General features: G+C 37.3%; 1 protein-coding gene across 7 annotated transcripts in view; it reads right to left on the bottom strand.

Moving 5' to 3' along the window:
• FERMT2 (FERM domain containing kindlin 2) overlaps window positions 1-13,597 on the bottom strand; it is a 71,800-nt gene that overhangs the window by 44,080 nt on the left and 14,123 nt on the right. The gene's annotated exons all lie outside the window — the stretch shown is intronic.

Here is a 13,597-nt window from a genome sequence, read left to right as displayed (position 1 = left end):
AACCTTAGTAACAGTGTGTGACAAGTTTCAACTTGTTCAGTGCAGTCAGTCAGGTGTGAGCTACGGATGAGAGAAGGTGTGTTTTAAAGTGTGTTGTAAATCATGGATCATGAACAACACTAACATGAAGTGGGCAAACGGTTTGATCCTCCATCATGACAACACTCCATGTTATGTATTGCTTCTGGTACAGCAATTTCTGTCCAATAAAAACATCACAGTGTGTCCTCATCCAGATCTGGCATCCTGCGACTTCCAGCTCTTCCCCAAAGTCAAAATGACCATGAAAGGTAAACATTTTGAATCCATTCAGAACATCGAGGCAGCCATGATGGTGCAACTAAACACACTCACAAAAGAGGACTTCCAGAACTGCCTCAGAAAGTGGCAAAAATGATGAGATAAATGTGTCTGAAGTGAGGGGGAGTATTTTGAGGGGGATTAATGGCAATGTGTCTTTTACTGTAATACAAATTTTTTTAATTTAAACATTCACTGTATTTTTTTATCACACCTCATCCATTCCAAGAAAAGTAATTTATAAAGTCACAATTACTTTACAAAGTAATTTATAAATTATAAAGTAATTTATAATATAAAATTTATAATATAAAAATAAAGTAATTTATACATTACTTTAAAAAGTGATTTATAAAGTACAAGTGTAACAGAAAATGTTAATACATTAATATCTGTTAAACTATTTAACAGCCTTATGCAATTAAATTAAATGAAACCAAATAAAGAATGTAACACAAGATTTCGCTTACCCCTCGGTAAGGCAGATCTTAACAATAAACTAGCAAAATACACACAAAATACAACTTCAGCTAGTTTTTAAAGTAGCAATAAAAGCGAAAACGTTTTGGATCTATTAAACTAAAAACCAAAAAAGGGGGAAATAATGTTTCAAAAAGAAAATCAAAAAAGCCTTCCAGGGGAAGAAAAAAAAACTTGGAAAATAACATTATCGCAAATAAAAACTATTATGGTTCTCCTAAAAAGATTATTTTAATATAACTTTAGTAAGAAGATAAGTTTGAAAGTATATACTGAACACACAATGGGATTTATAGATGATGTAATACAGAAATGTACACCTGAAATCTATGTAATTTTACTAACAATTGTCACCCCAATAAAAAAAAAAAAAAAAAAAAAGTATATACTAATCTGGAAGATTTTTTAAACACAACTTGTCTACCTGAAAGCCTCAGGAAGTAAAAATCAAATTTCCACATTATGTGTCTACAAACACCTTCTATGGTGAAATTTATGTGATATAACTGAATTTCTCATTATGGAAGAAACACATCACTGGAAAAAAGACTTTCAATTCCTTAGACATTAAAAAATATTTTAATCAGTACGTACTTTACTGTGAGAATTGTAGTTATTTGTGATTATATTGCCGTTTTGAAATTTTAACATTTGTTTTGGGAAAGCCCAATTATGTTATTTGAAGTTTGGCTGCAGAAATACATATAAGTTCTATCGTACAACAACTCGCCTAATTGTGACATAATGTATACTACCTGAATCTTAAATTATTTTCCAGCACAGAATCTGTCAACTCTCTGATCTAGCTCACAGAAGACAACTAAGATTGGGACCCTTTCATGTATTAGGTAAATGGTCACACATTACAGAAAGTTTACTTTTCAAGAATAAAGAACCCCGGGCAGAAAAAGATAACTTTTGCAAAGAATGACAGTACCCGAGTAAGGCTGCGCTGAGTTAACAGTAGGTAGGTATATAATACTTTCTTCCCTGCACCTCTGTCCAGTCACTTCTGTGGTACTCTGGTGCCAATGTCAATGGTTAAGGATGCTACCTCATATGAACTCCCAGTGGAGGTGCGGGGGGCAAAAGGCTGTCACTCGTACCCTGCTGATAATCAACCTCATCATCATCATCACCAAGTTAAATCATTTGGACTCCCCCAAAAGGCAAACCTGAGATAAGAACTTTGGTGCAAGTAGCTTCTTTAGGGGAAGGGAGAACCCAGGAAGCACACTTGAGGGGATTAAGAAAAGTGAGTTTAGAAAGAAAAGTCTAGACAGGGCTCATGAACTGCTGTGGATAACTGGAGTTCAGCTCTGCTAAAGACCCTTTCAGGATCCCACAGAACGTGCCTCAGACTGTGGAGCTAAGGAAAGAGAAAGCCAGGGCATCTATCTACCTCCTTGGTTGAGGGTCGCTCCCAGGGCCATTAAGTTCCCAGAGCGTCTGCTGCTACAGTGTTTCCCCAAAAATAAGACCTAGCTGGACAATCAGCTCTAATGAATCTTTTGGAGCAAAAATTAATATAAGACCTGGTCTTATTTTACTATAAGACTGGGTATAATATAATATAAAATGTAATACAATACAATACCGGGTCTTATATTAATTTTTGCTCCAAAAGACGCATTAGAACTGGTTGTCTGGCTAGGTCTTATTTTCGGGGAAACACGGTATGCATGGGGCTGACCACCCACACTGGGGCAGAGCAAACTCAGAGCAAACTCAGAGATCTAGCGCTTAAGGAAAGAAGGTGTCAGGCTCTGTCCACCACAGCAGCCAGTGAACTGGGGGTGGATGGAAAGGGCCTCAACAGCATCTGTTACAAGCTTGAAAGAAATACTTATTCAAACAAACAAAAAGGTGCTGTTTTACAATGGTATCAGGATAGACAGCAATATTATAAAGACATAATAAATGTCAGTCTCAATGTGGCAGTAAAGTGCTAAAACACAGTGGGCAAAGACACCAACATGATCAGGAGATGAGTAGCTCTTTGGAATAAGTTACAAGTGAACTTGATAAAGACGCAATTTGTCACCAACCCCAAAAGTTTAAAGACAGTTTCTACAACTTGGGGTGTGAAAAGGACTATTGGTCAAGAATCCGACTTCTCATTCAAAGCTACACAACGACGCCATTACTATGAATGGCAAAATCCTGCCTTTGGATTTTGTGTGGCCCACTAACTTAGAATGGTTTTTATGCTTTTAAATGGTTTGAGGATAAATTGGGTTCCCAGACCCAATTTCAGCACGGGGGGGTGGGGGGGGGACAGGGGTTGCTCCCCCACACCAACTAACAAATTCTCAGACACCAGCAGGGAGTCTGAGAATTCAACTGAATTCTGACACACCTACCCAGAGACAGCATCCGATTCCTTAGGTTAAGGGTTCAGCCCTGTAAGACTGCCCCTTCCCTTCCCCAGCCACATGCACTTCAGATGCCTGATGCAAGCCCAAGTTACCTGTGCTTCTGGCCGACTGGCTACAGATTGGAGGTTCCAATGACTTCCCCCAACTCAGAATGCCAACTGCAAGCCCAGGCTGTCACCTGTACTTCTGACCAACCGGCTATATAAACCAGAGGTTAGTTAACATGATCCCTTCCTTGGATTTGATTAATTTGCTAGAATGGCTCCCAGAACTCAAGGGAAACACATTATTTACTAGATCGTTGGCTTCCTGTAAAAGGATGTAACTGAGGAACAGACAGGTGGAAGAGATGCACAGGACAAGGTGTGTGGGAAAGGGTGCAGAGAGCTCCCATGCCCTCTAGGCATACCACTCGCCCATGCCTCCCCGTGGTCACCAACCCAGAAGCTTTCTGAACCCCATCCTTTTGGCTTTATTACATAGTCGTGACTGATTAAATCATTGGTCATTGGTGACTGATTCAACCTTCAGCCCCTGGAGGTCAGGGCATGGGATCGAAAGTTCCAACCCTTCACTTCGTAAGTTATAAGTTATATAGATAAATGTCTCATGACTATGCTGTACACCTGAAACTAATATGATATTGTACACCAACTATAATTGAAGTGAAAAAAAATACAAGTTCCAACCACCTTGTTGGTTCCCCTGGCAACCAGTCCCCATCCTTAGGTGCTTTCCAAAAGTCACCTCATTAACACAACAAACGACACCCCCAACACTTAGGAAATTCAAGAGTTCAGGTGAGCCAGCAATTATGGAAGACCAAATGTATATGAGACATATATTTTGGTCATCTTAATGATAAAATACTATTTCTTATAAATCACAATGTTGCAGAGATTTTTTAAAAAATCAAAAAAATATTATATCATTTTATATAAAATTCAAATTTCAATGTCCATGGTTTTATGGAACATGGACACACTCCTCTGCTCACATATGTCTATGGCGGCTTTTGCATTACAACAGCAGAGTAAAGTAGTTGTGACAGAGACCTCATGGCCCCACAAAGCCCAAAATATTTACTATCTAGGCTGTTACAGAAAAACTCTGCACGTCCCTGATACAATAAAATCTCAACTTTTCATCAATTAGGCTTCAACTCTGACCTCAGAAACAGGTACCTCCCCTGATGCCCACCTTCCCTTTTCAAGGCTGCCTGCCCTCCCTCAATTCCAGCTTGGTGTTTCAAACCAAAGGAGCAGCCCATCTGCACCCAGCAATGATAAATAGACAAGGGCATGCAATCTAGAGATGTACTAGACACCCTATGAGGAGGAACACATACCCACAAAAGGAAAAGAAAATCTCTTTCTGACTGGCAACACTGTTAAGACCAATCTTTTTTACCCATAGAAAATAGTGGTGGATTAAGTAACAATATAAGAAAGAAAAATTAACAAAATAAAAGCACGACACCAGAAAAGATCAGAAGTGTCAACAGTACACAGGCCAAGAGACCAAAACAGGGAAATGCAGGCATTCTAACAGCTAAAGTAGACAGTGATGAAGATGAACTAGTCAGACTGACTTATGTTCAAATAGAATTTTTGGTAGCATTCTTGAAGACTCAAAACACCAGCAACCTAAACAGCATTAATTATAGGGTAATCACTACTACAGAATAAGAACAGCGTCTATAAAACATTCATTAATTCAACAAACATCTCCTGAACAGGTACTATGTACACGGCATGGTTTCAGTGCCAGAGATAGTGATGAGAAGAACAAAGTTTCAGCATCTTTGAAGAAGGCCAATATGACTGGAGTGGAGCAAGTGAAGAAAATAGGAGGTGGCATCAGAGAGCAAGGCAGAAGCCCTGTAGGTCAAAGCTGTCTAGATTTTGTAAGTGTGTGAGAAGCCACCAGAACAGTGGTTTTCAGCCTGTTTCGCATTATAATTATCTGAGCGACTTTCCAAATATACTAATGCCTGGATCCAGCCCAAACTACTTTGGGTGTGGGTCTGTAAATTGGTTTTAAGCAGGGGAATGATTTATGTTTCAAAATCATCACTGATAATTTTGAAGAATTGTGGGGACAAGAGTGTACATGAGTGAAAATGAGAGACTATGTACAAAGTTTAGGGCGAAGTGGACATGAAAGTGAATTACAATGGTTCGGAGGAGAGGAAACAGAAACAAGGAATATAGACAACTTTTTCTGAGTATTTTGTTACAGTGGGGAGAATAAAGGTGGTAGATGGACAGAAAAGCGATGGCAAGTCCAACGAGTATTTTTAATTTCCTTTTGAAAAAGGGAAATCTATTACGGTATTATTTAAACAATGACTAAAATGGTTCTGTTAAGCTTAAAACATACTATTTACAGTTACTGTCATTCTTTAATTTGACTGTCTCTCAGCAGAGACTCGGTGTCATAGTGTCACTTCAAAACTTTTTAAGAGAATTGGTTAAGAGACTTGGTTGAGCTCTCTTAAATATGCAAGATGATGTTTTTCCACTTTCCAGAAAATTTTGGTGCTGGCTTTGTATACTATGTATCTTATTTTGAAACTAATAGTTATCTCCACATCAAGTCTCACAAATGGCTCCACTCAGAATATCACAAGAAATATATCTATTCTACTCAGAAGTAGCAAAAACAAGTTTTACGTACTGGTCAAAATCCTGAGAAAAATGATGGTATACCAACTGAGAACCATTCACCTTGGCAAACATAAGAGCCAAGTGCACATCAAAAATACTGAACTGCACCAAATTGTGTGTGTAAAGCAGTACATCTCAATGCAGTAGCTCTTGAAAGTACTTAAGTTATCTAGTATAGTAGATACACAGCCTGTATCTCCAGTGGCAAGTGGAACCATAACACACTATACAACTGTAACTTGTATAAACACTATGTGCATAATAGATTTCAGATAGCAACATACATTTACCTATTTCTCTAAACAATGACTCGAAGCATAAAAACATTAAGTTTTAAAGGAAAATGGACATCTATACATAATTATTAATAAATAAAGGCAAGCAAAAGGAAAGGCGACTGATTAGGAAAATAATGGTTCCTTTTTCTTGTGCAGTATTAGGATTTATAAAGGAATAGTTATTGACATTCCCTGCACTTGCATAATCTAAAGGTTTGAAGTAACTTTCCATACTTGTAACTCTCCAGTGCAATCCTCTACATCACAATCTGGGCACCCGGACCATGTTCAAAATGAACAAACATTTCTGCCTTTTCCGAATGGCAGCCTTGGTTTCAAACATAACATCAGACCACTGAATGCTACACACACACACACACACACACACACACACACGGACACACACAGACACACGCACGCACGCACACACGCAAATAATCAGCCAGGCACTTGCCATGGTAGGAGTCACCAAAGTAACTTGTTTCAATCAGCATCATGAAACCATTCAAAGTAGATCATGCTCAACAATATATTCTAATACCATGATTTTCAGTTAAGCTCCAGGTTGTTGTGTAACCTTTTATTTGGTATATTATGATTTTAAATTTTTGTTTCTAGATTTTTAGAAGCAACCTACCATGAATACAAACTTTTTCAGAAAGAAAAACTAAAGGGGCAAAATGTACTTTATGAAATCATTGTTCGTTTTCCTTCTTTGGGGGGAAAAATATTTCATTATTTATTTATACATTGAGCCTGTTTGAAGTCAAGAATTACTTGGATTATTGTTTAATATACCTAACAAAGCTCTTCTATAATAACTTTTGGTAAATTATTTTAATTTTTCAAACCATTTTGCCAGGATTCTAGAAAGAATTATTCCTGTGTTCCTCCTTTATTTAATAGAACCAGTCATGCTGTGCTCTGTTGCACATAAAAATAACTGACAGGCACTCAAATTCATATAATTAACATTGGAAATGGCTAAAATATTAACTAAATCAATAAAAATCTCCTTCAACTGTTAATAGAATCCTCCTCAAATTCAAGAAGTGGTTGTATATTTATTCTACAAAGATATCATGTGTTCTAAGGAACAGAAGGCTTAGGATTTCATCATTAGGGGCAAGAAAAACAAATATTTCAAAGAACTTTGCTATAGAGAAAATATTTTTTATGCAATGACAGTTGGTTTACATTTTAGAAAATATGAACACAAAGAAAGGAGATACCCTATTGATAACACCCTATTTAATCTTTTCCTAATAATAGGACAACCAATTCCTACTCCACCATTTTGATGTGGGCTTCTAAAATGCAATTCTTTACTTTCATTCAAATAAAAAAACTTGTTTAAAAAGTCAAGAAAATGCTGAATATTCAGAAAATTAACCAGATAGTACCCACATTTTAAAAATAAGTAACTCATTAGTAATGGTTTGGAATGAGCAGAAGACAAGATATTACTTTTAAGTGGCTTAGATTTCTAGTTGCATATTTAAGAAAGATATTAATTCAAGAAAGAAATGCAAAATTTCTTTAGCATTCTTATAACTTCCACAAACCAGAAGTTTATATACTTTAGATAATTTTTGGTAAGGCAACATTTCATTTTAAGTTGTAAGTACAGAGAAGCTTTCTGGGCACATGCCTTATTTTTGGCAGATATTTCTGAATGTTGCTAACATTGTTGACTTTCTGCTGTTTCCTTTTGTTTTAAGATCATCTTGAACCCCAAATTAGGTAGTATAACTTACCGTATTCCAGAGTTTACTGTCTTTACTGATGTTAAAAAAAACCCTCAATCCTAGTGTGCTAATAGCAAAACTCCTATGCAACTGGTCTGACATTACTGCAAGCAAGTCACGCAAACTCACCAGACCAGACACCACAGGCCACTGTCCTGCTGACCTCCAAAATAAGCCTTCCAAACTCCTACCCCCACACCGCTTACCTACACCACCTGCTCACTCACCTACCAAATTTAGGCATGTCCCAATTAGGCAGATAGAAACAATTCCTATAAACTTAAGGACAACAGGGTCCAAGATACCTCGGAGCAATCCACTATGTTCCTTCTGTCCACCACTGTATTTCCAACTTTGCAGCCACCTCAAACTCCTAAGTATCCTCCTTCTCAGTAGACATCCATGGATTCTACTTCAGAAAATACAGAAGCCATCAGAATGGAACTATCTGACCCACATGCCAACCAAATCTACAAACCTCCTTCCATTTGTTCCCTATGGGTCTCCTGCCTTTGTTATTTGAAAAAAGCGGCTCTTCCTACTATTTATCTGAAAACAAGCCCAGTACCAATGCTCTGCTGCCCTTCCCACCTTCTATGAACCCGCATTTTCTCTCCTTACACTGGCTCCCTAGATTATCTCAAACCATTCCCATGGCTTTAAATGCCATCTGTATAGTTTACCTTCCCAATTTTTATCTCCGGCCCAACCTTCTGCTTAGAGCCCCAGCTTATATGTCCTACTGTCTAACCCACATCTCCTCCTGGATGGCTCACAAGCGTCTCAAACTTAGTATTGTCAAACTTAACCCAATTTTCTCCTATCCCTACTGTCACACAATAGCACTAACGCTCAAGCCGGAAACCTAAAAGTAATGGCGTCTTTTCTTTCCTGTATTCCCCACATTTATCGTCAAGCCCTTCAGCTCCCCTTCCAAAAATCTCCACTTCAGTCTCCACTGGCACCACCCTAATTCAAGCCACCATCATCTTTTCCACTAACTACAACAGCAGCCTCCTAACTGGTCTCTTTGATTCCATTCAGTACTTTCCACGCAACAGCCAACGTGATCTATTCAACACTTTCATGTCATTCCCCTGCTGAAAATCCTTCAACAGCTTCCAACTGCACTTAGAATAAAATCCACATGCCTTATCATCGTCTACGAAGCCCCACACAATATAGCCCATCTACCCCTCCGAATTCATCCTGCGTACTCTCTCTCTGCTTCAGCCACACTTGCTGCCTCCTTATTCTAAGAACTATCTAGTAAGTAAGCTCTATGCTTGCCCCAGTGGCTTTGAACATGCTATTCTACTCTTTGAATGTGTTTCAAATTTTAGTTGCAATTCCATGTTCTCAGAGAAGCTTCCTTAAGCACCCTCGCTAAGATGAGCCCTCCAGTGTCCTACGTCCTTCACTGTTCTGTTGCAGCACACTGTAATGTCACTTATCAAAATTTGTATTCCTTTTGTTCATAGGAGGGGGCGGTGTCTTTCTTCCCTACTAGATTATGAGCTCTGAGAAAACAAGGGCAATGTCTACTTCAATCACCACTATATTTCTAGCACCTGGCCCAGTTACTGGTATGCAACACCTGATAAATGAATGATTCCTCATATTGAAAATTTTAAAGATCCTCCATTACTCTACGAAAACATTGATCCCCACAAGGAAATTACTCTTTAACCATCAAGGAAAATGATGTAAAATTTATGAATCTAATTGTATGTTTAAAAATCCATTTTATCTTCTTCAGCTTCAGAATTAAAACATGCTTCTATACTAAGTAGAAAAGCAGCAGATTCCCCTAGACACGGGGAATCAAACAACTACCTTCCTCTTCTTTCTCCATCTTCTAAAAAAGACAAATTCCTTTGCTCAAGGTAATCGCTACTGTGCAAAGTGATTATGTTCCACACATTCATTTGCAAGTCTTAGAAACCAGATTAACCACAGAGAAACATTATAAATAGGTTCCAAATAAGACTGTTACCCAATCTAAAATAACCCAAAGTATATTACTAGCAATCTTAAACTATACTGATCATAAATAAGGCTTTTTGAGGAATGTATGGCCAATGCTTCAACTTGCAGTGTAGTGGCAGCTGCAGAGTGTGGGCTGGACAGGGGAGAAAGGGAATGTTGCTGGCAAATTGTGAGGCTTCCAGCCACATCAGGGCACTTGGCTACTCCCCAGTCATCTTTCCACAAACTCCAGGAATTAAGCTGCCTCCTTCTCTCCCAGCTACAACTCGCTGTCTTAGGCCAAGGTTCCTTTCCATCACTATGCTACTGACAATAGAAAAGTTTTAGCTTCTGCTTTCCTCTCCAATTCCTGAAACAAACATACAAATATTCTAATGTTTCTAATGAGATATTATTGCCAACAATGTGTAAAGACAGGGCCTACAAGTAAAATTAATGCTTAAATTGGTTTTTAAAATTAACTCTACAATGTTATCGCTAACACTAAAATGTAAAGAACATTAAATAATAATTTCACTATTCAATCACAATCTTTTTTCTTAAAAACTCCTTACTCTCATACATTTTGGTCTCTCTCCTCCCAAACTCCTTTTTTTTCAGAGTTGACAAAGCTGAGTACCCTTCTCCCTTGCTTTTAGAATGTGCCTTCTTGTTTTTGTCTTTTTAAACAGGAAAAGAGTAGGCAAAACAGATGAAGTGTGTTGCTCTTCACATACACAATCAATAAATGAATTAATAAACATTTTCCAGGTACCTACCATATGTCAGACACTAAGTTAGGCCATGGGAATACAAAATCAGAAATAAGAATTCCCTTCTAGAGGTACTTACAGTCCAAGTGAGGGACACAGACAAGTGAAGTGAACTAAAAAGATAAAAGAACAAAATGCCACAGGAGTAACCAACTTTATATGTGAAAGATTAATTAGGCTCTGAAGAAGAGGTGACATTTTACCTGGTTGTTAAGAGATCGGGGAGGTCCAAATGCCTACCCACTGTGCTGTACACCTGAAACTAATATAAAATAATATTGAATGTCAACTATAATTTTATATATACAGAGGGTTCCAAAATAATGTACACACATTTTAAGAAAGGAAAACTGCATTAAAATTGTAATATTCAATATACACCGATAACAAAAGATGACTACAAGTCACATCTGACTTCTGCAATTACAAGAGGTGCTCAGAGTGGTTACCATCAGCCTCCAGACACTTCTGATTACGGCGAACTACTGCTTGAGCAACGGTGACCAAAGCATCACTTGTATACATTTTTTTTGGCACCCCTGGTATATAGTGTCACGGGATATAAAGTACAGCACAGGGAATATAGCCAGTGGTATTGGAATAGCTATGTATGATGTCAGAGGGGTAATAGACTTGGGGGGGTATCACTTTGTGAGAGGTGTAAATGTCTAATCATTACGTTGTTTTGTACACCTGAACTAATAAAAAAAAAAGATGGGGGTGTTCCAACATGTGCTAAGAGTAACTGTCCTATAGAAAATGCAAGGTCTCAATCAGATTGTTTTATGAAGATAATTATGAAGGGCTTATGGAAAACGAATCAGAAAAAGAGCCTGGAAGCAAGAAACATACTGCAATATTCTGGGAGCGGGACCTGACCTAAGGCAGAAGCTGAAGGAGCCAAGTATGAGAGACATGTCTAAGTTAGAATTACAGATTTTAATATTGATTATAGATGAGAGAGGAGAGGACAACTGGAGGGTAAAGAGGAAAACTAGAAAGTTACTAGCTTGAGAATTAAATGGAGGATACCAACAGCACTAAGATTTGTTTATTTATTTATTTTATTAGTTTCAGGTGTACAAAAATCATGTACTAGTTAGACATTTATACTCCTCACAGTGATAACCACCCCCAATCTACTACCCCTCTGACATCACACACACAGCTGTTACACTTCCACTGTCTCTAGTCCTTATGCTGTACTCCACTTCTTGTGAATATATATATATATATATATATATATATATATATATATATATAAAATTACAGTTGACATTCATTATTATTCAGCTTCAGCTTCAGGTGTACCACGATATAATCCTAAAATTTATATAGAACCATAAAAGACCCTGGATAGCCTTGGCAATCTTGAGAAACAAGAACAAAGTGGGAAGTATCATGATACCTGACATCAAATTATAGTAATCAAAACAGCATGGTACTGGCATAAAAACAGACACATAGACCAATGGAACAGAATAGAGAGCCCAGAAATAAATCCATTCCTATATGATTATTTAATCTATGACAGTGGAAGCAAGAATTTACACTGGAGTGAAGACAGTGTATTCAATAAATGGTGCTGGGAAACCTGGACAGACACATGCAAAAAAATGAAGCTGGACCACCTGTTTACGCCATATACAAGAATAAATTCAAAATGGATTAAAGACTTAAATGCAAGATCTAAAACCATAAAACTCCTAGAAGAAAATATAGGAAGAAAGTTTGCAAATATTATCCTTCGTAATGTTTTTACTGATATAGCCCATTGGGCAAGGGAAGTAAGAGAAAAAATAAACATGGGATTACATCAAGCTAAAAAGTTTTTTTTTGTTTGTTTGTTTTTTATAGAGCAAAGGAAACCATCAATAAAACAAAAAGGCATCCTACTGAATGGGAGAAGATAGTTGTCAATGACATATCTGATAAGGGGTAATATCCAAAATTTATAAAAAACCCATTCAACTCAACACCAAAAAAAACAACCCAATTAAAAAATAGGCAGAGGACATTAAGATTTGTTTATTGAACATTTAGTATATACCAGGAGCACTTAACATATTCTCATTTAATTCTCACAAAAATGCTAAGCAGTATGTATTATTCTAATCCCTGCTTTAGAGATGAGAAAACCAAAGGACAGAGAGTTATATAACTTAGCCAAAGGTTCTAAAGCTAGTATATACAAATGTTAGGATTTGAATACAGATCAGTGTGACTTCAGAAATGGCATTCTTAAATAACACTCCGTTAACCAAGGTAAAGGGAGTAGCAGGTTTGGACATTCTGAATTTGAGGACAAAGGACTAATGCTAAGACTCATTTATATTTCACAGTAAAATCCTGATTATTTTCCTATCCATTTCCTACAGGAAATCAGTATTTAGGAGAAAAGATAGACTGGACATCAGGGAGGTAAAGCGATTGTTAAATAAAGTAGAAATACCAGGTCTTGTCAGGGACCAATGAACAATGAGAAGTGAGTAATGTGTCACATGGGGATGTATTTCCTTTCTTCCCTTCCTTAACTAAGCACCTACTTTTCCTACCTCAGAGCTAAGTGACCTGTATTGGCTAAGAGGACTATTGTGGGGAGATTTCAAGCAATCCTGAAGGCTGAAGCAGAGTAAAATTCTAGCTAAGAGTTTCAACAAACTTTTAAGGCTTCATGACTGACTAAAGCAGATGGATTGATCAACTATGCAAAGCATTCAGAACATAAACTGATAAAAAGTTGGCAAATTGATATTTCTTGACTGAAAATTGAGGGATTCACTCATCAAAAACAAATGTGTCTTTTGAAGTTACTTATAAACCCCAAGTAATAATGTCTACCAATTTCAATGGAATATTTGATACTTTGAATATTTGATACTTTGAATATTTGAGTATATTCAAAATATACTACTTCAAAGTAGTTGAGAAACCTTACCAGATCACATAAACCATGCATGCAATTACAGACAGCACACAAATGGAAGGTATGCCAATTATTCA

Source organism: Rhinolophus sinicus, linkage group LG03 (genome assembly GCF_036562045.2).
Source record: "Rhinolophus sinicus isolate RSC01 linkage group LG03, ASM3656204v1, whole genome shotgun sequence".
NCBI classification, from domain to species: domain Eukaryota; kingdom Metazoa; phylum Chordata; class Mammalia; order Chiroptera; family Rhinolophidae; genus Rhinolophus; species Rhinolophus sinicus.
This window is presented reverse-complemented; position numbering and strand designations above follow the sequence as displayed.